Source organism: Solanum tuberosum, unplaced genomic scaffold, assembly GCF_000226075.1.
Source record: "Solanum tuberosum cultivar DM 1-3 516 R44 unplaced genomic scaffold, SolTub_3.0 scf00069, whole genome shotgun sequence".
In the NCBI taxonomy this organism is placed as follows: domain Eukaryota; kingdom Viridiplantae; phylum Streptophyta; class Magnoliopsida; order Solanales; family Solanaceae; genus Solanum; species Solanum tuberosum.
In genome coordinates, this window is record NW_006238995.1 from 1,798,548 (window position 1) to 1,806,524 (window position 7,977).

Sequence of the window (7,977 nt, forward strand, 5' to 3'; positions counted from 1 at the left end):
CACCCTATTTAGAGGCTCTCATCGATCTCCAAATGTACCTACAAGTTCCACATCAAGAAATTGCACACTTTCATGTGCCTTAGCATCCCTATAAATATCATTCCCCACTAACACTCGCTCTAGAGGGTCCTTAGATGCAATGTAGCGAGCTTCTGCCTCAAGATCTATCTCAGTTATGGCAGACAACTCTTCATACACAGCTGGCAGTTTTAAAGCTTTATACACATCGAAAACCTCCACCTTATCATGGGCCCTCATAGTGAGTTTCCCAGCTGCTACATCTATCATCGCCCTCCCAGTAGCCAAGAAAGGTCTTCCTAGGATGAATGAGATCTCAGGGTCTAGCTCAAAGTTCAGCACAACAAAATCTACTAGGAAAATCAATGATCCCACTTGCACTAGCACATCCTCTACAACACCCTCAGGCCTAACTACAGATCTATCAGCCAACTGTAAGATAATGGTAGTAGGTTTAAGACTACCTAACCCCAGTTTTTTGTACAAAGAAGTCGACATCAAATTTATACTAGCTCCTAGATCACACAATCCTCATGCATAAATGCTCTGCCCTATAGTGATCTGAACCGTAAAGCTACCCGGATCTTTCAATTTAGTGGGCAACTTATTTTGGATTCTGGAGCTGCACTCTTCAGTAAGTGCAACAGTCTCATACTCTGTCAGCCTCTTTTTATTCGCCACAATCTCCTTCACGTATTTTGCATACTTGGGTATACCCTGCAAAACATATACCAATAGCAAGTTAATGTGAACTTGTTTCAAAAGAGAGAGGAACTTACCAAAACATTCATCCTTCTTTTACTTCTTGAACTTTTGAGGGAATGGAAGAGGTGGTTTCACAATTGGTTGCACTCTTTCTTCTTGTGTAACAACTTCGTCCTCCTTGGGTTAACTCTCTTTATTCACAACATCAATGTTTCTTTTCTTAGGAGCTAACTCCTCAATTGTAAACCACAGCAAGTACCTACTGCATTTACTTGCTTGGGATTTGGGTCAGTGTTCCTTGTGGTCTTGAGTTCTGGGCACTAGCCAGCTGCCCGAATTGCTTCTCCAGATTCTGTATAGCTAACTAATTATTTCTTGCATATCAGCTAATTGGGCTTGATTAACCATAATATTTTTCAGCATCTCCTCCATGCTCATGTTTCCAGATTCATGTTTAGGTTGCTCATGTTGGGCATGTTGTTGGTACCCCTGTGTATTTCCTTGGGTCTATACTGATTTTGTCCTTGACCCTGATTTTGATTTCCACCCGAAGAAAAGTTAGGTTAGTTGCGCCAACTTGGGTTATATGAGTTCCCATAATTTTGCTGGCTTCCTTCTTATTGGGCATTACCTACAAAATTCACAGAGTTCGGGTTTGCACCACATACCTCTGCACTATGATCACCACCTCCGCAGATCTCATGCTAAGATAGTGATTGTTGAACTGCATTTACCTGTGTGGGTTGTTGTCCCAATGCTAGATTGTTGAAGTGAGTGTTCATCATATTCTGCATAGCAGCAATCTGTGCAGTCAAGGCAATCACAATATATACCTCTAACATACCTGTCGTTTTCTTAATCACAGGTTTCATTCCTCCTCCATTCCATTCAGCGTTGCCCTAAGAGATCCTGTTCAGCATATGTCTTCTCCAAATCCTGACCACCTGCAGCTGAATCAAGTAGATTCTTGGTGTTAGGCTTCAATCCTTCAATGAAGGTATGGACCAACACCTCATTAGATTGATGATGATGAGGGCAACTCATCAACATTGATTTAAACCTTTCCCAAGCTTGGTACAAGTTTTCTCCCACTTTTTGCCTAAAGCTCAAAATGTCACTCCTCAACTTAGATGCTTTTCCAGATGAAAAAAATCGGATGAGGAACTTCTATGCTAGATCATTCCAAGTGGTAATTGAGTTTGCGGGCTTTGAGTTTAACCATCTTTTTGCTTCCCCAAGCTGAGAAAAAGGGAATAAAGTGAGCCTCACATAATCCACATTCACTCTAGCTGGAATGTACGTTCACTAATCTCGAGGAAATTCTGAATGTGAACTGTTGGATCCTCGTGCGGCACCAGTGAACTGCCCATTAGTGTGCAGTAGTTGCACCATACTCTGCTTCAATTCAAACCTCCTACCAGCTTCAGGTTTCTGAATACAAGATGTCACATTGGTGGGACACGTCTCTTACTCTCAACTCAGCCATTATTTCAGGTTCTTCTTCCTCAACTCTTGATGCTGGAGATATCGGTTCACTAGCAACAAGAGGGACTAGAAAGTAAGTCGTCTTTGCCTTCTCTGGTAGTGAACAAACCTTTTCGGTTCAGCTAGAGACAATACCAATCCCTGATCGTCGTCTAGTTTGAAACTTCAGATTAACCTGCAACAATGAATTGCTAAGATCAAGTTGTCAACACTTGTTTTTTAACTTCAGAAAGCAGAAAAATCATATAATTTCTAATTCTAACGTCCCCAACAGCGACGCCAAAAACATGTTGCGGCCAAATAGTACACGCAAATGCACATGGTCGTTAAAGTATTAAAGTGGCTCTTTTTTAGAGCCGGGTATTGTACCCACAGGGACTTACGCTTAGAATTACTTAACTTCTCTAACTTTCAGCTAAACACAAGTGTATTCAAGATTTCAAAAGTGATTTACTTTCTACTTCTAAGATTATAACAAAATGTAACAAAAGCGATTCAATTTCAATGGTTTAAAAACAGTGATTGGGTAAAGTCCAGGGCTGCAACTTTTATCAGGATTCATGCAATCAATATCATTCATATGAGCATTTATCAATTATCCAAATAATGAATCACAGGGTTAAATGTATCATCATGGTCTTCCGATCTTTAATCACCTACGATAAATAACACTCTAACTACATCGTTGAGTGGGGATATGATGGATTAAGTACCGAGCATTACGATTTCTTCCTGTATGGTGACCCATGTATGGTTTCTAGGTATATCCCTATCCTAGATACAAATTAACCCTAGTTATTTAGAATTAATCATGCCCATTATGCCCCACATTCTATCCTCTTATTCCTCTCCCGAGTTCAATTTAGACAATAATTTTATTTCAATGGTGATCAATCACGAAATACGGAAAGCAAGAACATAAGAAAGATTCATATGATAATTGACATTAAACCAATAACAAAATCAATAGATTACAATCATCATGTAGCCACAACCCTAGAACTAGGGTATTTAGCTACTCATAATCCAAGAATCGATCAAACAATGTTACAAATAACATACAAGATCGAAAGGAAAAAAGTTTAGGAAAGAACCCTAAAAATGGTGGAAACGTTCTTCCAAGTCGCCGTTCTTCAAAACCCAGAAAAAGAATAATAAAATAAAATAAAATAATGACCTATTTATACTAAAAGTCGAAACGGCCAAAACTGGGCACTGATGGCGTGTCACGAAGGCATCTTCAATATTCTTTCTGCGAATCTTTTCTCTTCTCCGCGACGCGGTTTCACCACGGAGCACTCTGCCTCAAAACTGACTTTCGCGACCAAAATAAAATCCCCTCTCCGCGTCGCGGAGAGGACACAGAGCGCTTTGTCTAGAAATTTATTTTGCAAGCCAAAAGTAATTTATCTCCGCGACGCGGAGAGGATACGACAATGCCTTAGTGACATTTCCTCCAGCTTCTTCCTTGCTCTCTTTTGACTTGGATCTTCTGTGTTCTTCCATTGTCCATTTTTTTGCGCTCGTTTTTCCTCTTTAGCTTACCTACACAACTAATCATGTTGGTTAGCTCATAAATAGACAAAAGACTCAATAAAACTATACACGAACACATATTGAATTCAAACTAAGCTTAAATGCGGGCATAATTAGCTTTCTAGGCATATAAATATGCCTAAGATCAGTCGGTTATAGTAGGCATGATGAGAGATAGGGGTAGACCAAAAAAGTATTGGGTGGAGGTAATAAAACAAGATTTGATGTAACTTCAGTTTACCGATGACATGACCTTAGATAGGAAGGTGTGGAGGACATGTACTAGGGTAGAAGATGACTAAGTGGTATAGTATTTTCTTGCTTAGGGTAGTTGAGGTTTGTCATTGCACGTGTTTAGTGCCAGAAAAATGAACTCATAATTTGGTAACCCACCTAACCATTTTATATTTTAATAGGTTAGGTGAGTGATTTCTTATATAGGTGAAATATGGGTAAGTACACATATTCAACCTATAAAAATATAGATAAAATATGGGTAAAAATATTTTCCAAATCAACTTATTTTAAAAAAATATAAGAAAAATGACATACCTCCAAAAAGTAAGGAAATATTTTTCAAAACTTTTTTTCAACCTCACACCTCAATTTTCCACCATAACTGTAACACCTAGGACTTCGAGACTTGGCTAAAAAGGGCAAACAGGTAAGTCCATGAACCCAAAATGGACCATGGATCCTTCACGACACCTTAAATTGTCTATTTAGGGTTCGTACGTCTTGGGCCTCGTGAACGACCGTCTAAGGCTTCCAAGGTTGGGGGTTACCTAGACGGCCTGTGGTGACTTGGACGGCCCATTTAGGGGTCCTTACAAGTTACCCATCCATTTTTAAATTTTGGGTCAACTTCAAACGATGATATCTCTCAGCACGTAATGAATTAGGTGACCTATAACCTATCAAATTAAAGGTCTATAAGTCCTCTTTCCAACGCCACCAAGTTTGCCTCATTGCGAGTCGAAGTAAAAAGTTATCCCCATTTTAGCGAAGCCCTATCAGGCAGGTGAAGCTTCAAGGCCCGTGAAGTGTTTCACAAGCCGTGTGGCACTAAATGGTCCGTGAAGCCCCTCTTTTAAGGCACCTCGTCAGTTTTTAAGTTAGGATCATTTTAGTCTTTCCCCAAAGTATTTGGTACCTAAACTACGTCATTTTTTAAACCCTATTTCATGACCTATATGAGTGAATTAAGCCCTAAAACTACCAATTTCAATTCATTCTCCTAAATTCCCTAAACTTGACCAAATTCATCATATCCAAAAATCTTCTGTCTAGATCATAGAAGAAGAATAAGCTAGGGTTCTTCAAGTTCAAGTCTTCTTTCTTCATCATTGCTTAAGGCTTTAATCAAGGTATGTAGGGAGTTTATAAATGGGTTCCATCCACCCATTGAGCCCCTAAAGTTTCTTCAATTCTCTATTTCAAATTCCCAAAAATTGATTAGGTTTTCATTCAATTCCTCATGGGTTCTATTTACATGGATTCAATTGCTTGACTATGGTCTTATTTTGATGATTTAGACTTGATTACATGATTTTCAACTAATTCCATGTGAACCCATACATCAATCTATGAATTTTGACTATGAATCCTAATTTACATGAATTTATAAAGAAGCTTGAATCTATGAATATGTTTTTATGAAAGCAATTTTAATGACTCAAGTAAGCTTATAGATGAAGGTATATATATGTTCTATGAAGCTTGGTCACATGACATGAATGACATCTAGATTTTTCCTCAATGCTTTTGAGTTATTTTCCTAAATCAAGTCTTGATTAATATGGTATCCAGATATGTCATCAATGATTATCGATCACGCTTTTAAAACTATTTCAATTAGTAATAGTACATTTCTAGTATAAAGTTAATGACTATGGGCCTTATAAAGCTATTATGACATGATCATGGATGGTGAAAAGTTTTTTCACGCATGGTCTAAGGAGCTACTCTATGATGTTTCTAGCTTGGATTGATTGCTTAATTGTACCTTTCCATGGATGGTAATATGACTTTAGCTTGGATTTGTTGCTTAATTGTGCCTTTCCATGGATGATGAAAAGAATATGGTTAAAGATGATTTTGTGGGATGTTTTACTTAGCACCGAGTGGGCTAGCGGCGATCACCCATGTCCCATAAACTATGTGCCACCATAGGATGTTATCTCAAATAGACATTAGCTAGTGGATCAACTTTAACTCAAATTCTCACTTTGGCAAGTGAGAACACCTATATTCGGTATGGGGAAAATACTGGATTCCCTGTTATAGCTCACATGGTCTATGTCGGTTAATGGTAACCTTCCCACAAAATGAACTAAGTCAATCACTAATGCTTTATGAAGCTTCCCGTATGATTTAAAGATGCATTGATCGTGTTTATGATTTATGAATTTTCTTAAAGGATTTTACTATGTTTTAACTTGGTCATGCATTTCATGTTCTCGATTATGTCCTCTTATGATCACGTCTCATGTTTTATTGTATTTCCCTCACACTTTGTACATTCCATGTACTAAAGCATACTTGTGCCTGCATTGTTTCACTAATGTAGGGCTTGACGATTCTTCTCCCTCCGTTCATGGATAGTTGATTACATTACAGATTTGAAGACTTGGTAAGTCCTCATACTTCGAGGATGATGTCACTTTTATAGCTTTATGTCATTTCCATTTTTCAAACTTGTATATTATGTATGAGTTACGTACCAATCACTTTCCTTATGATGTACTATATGGCTTTGAGACTTATGTTAGATTTCTGTTTTTGTCAAACTTTTTATGATATAAAATTATCTTTTGAACTCTTTAAATTCTATTATCTTGTATGATGTATGCTAAGTGGTTTGTGTAGCGCCTTTTGGGGTTCTATACGCCATGTTATGACTAGGATGTACTTTAGGTCGTGACAATAGCTCAAGTCTCGGGTACCAATTATTTTAACTAATCTAAAATTTGTAACTTAATTCTCAATTGGAGACGTGACTCTTAACCTCAATTCAAGACCCAACTCTCAAGTTTAAGATCGGATCGAGCTCGAATCTCAATTTGGATATCGAATCTCCAGTCAGTATTCAAGGTCGGATTGGGGTTGGCTGTCGGGTTCGGGTCTCATATCGGTCAAATGTTAGAGTCGAATCTTGGTTGGAAAGTCGAGTCCCAATTAGGGTGTCAGGGGTCGGTTCTCGGGTCTAAAGGCAAGATCAAAACTTTGATCAAAATTTGGGTCAAGTTCAGGTGTTAAGTCCCAGCTCAGGTGTTGGATCCAAGTTTGGATTTTAATTCGGGGTTATATCTTAAGTCAAGACTCAAGGTCGGATATTAGATTATGTGTCATATTTGGGTCTTGGGTCGTTCATCGAGGTCAAGGTCAAATCTTTATTTGGAAGTTGAGTCCCAGATCATGTGTTAGGGTCGGGTCCTAATTAAGGTATCGGGGTCAGATCCAAATTCAAATGTCGAATCCTGAATTAGATATCATGGTCGGGTACCATATTCAAAGTTAGGTCCCTAATCGAGAGTCTAGGTAGAGTCCTGATTTGAAAGATGGATCTCCGATCAAGTCTTGAGGTCGGGTCCTGATTTGGAAGTGGGGTCCTACGTCGGTTATCGGTTTCAGTTTTATGATACAATAAAATCAAATAAAGTATTTTCAACATTTTTCATTTAGAAAAAGACTAAAATATTTTCTCCATATTGAATTCTAAAGTAGATTACTATTTAATCATGAAAATTTGGGTTAAAATGGGTCAACATATATTTTACCCAACTCATTTATTACCCTAATGAAATAGAATTACTGCCCATTTTATGTTGACCGGTTTTCAATACACCCAAATTTGACTAACCCACCCATTCGCCACCACTACACGTGTTGTATTAATGTTGTTCTTGTTTTGATATCCATCATTATTTATTATTATTTTCAATAATCTATCCTAGTTTGATGTTCATTATGTTTTGATTATTGCACTATTTTGTTGTTGATTGTTTCCCCCTTATGACCCTATGATAGACTTTACACTACTTATTTTTTGTGACTTGCTATATTTTTTTTCTTTGTATATGAGATTGCTGCATTTGAGGCGAGGATATTTTGATAACAACCTCTCTACCACCATGAAGTAGTAGTAAGGTCTGTGTACACTCAACCCTCCCCGAACTCTACTTGTGAATTTCACTGGGTATGTTGTTATTGTAGGGAGGGGGGGGGGGGGAG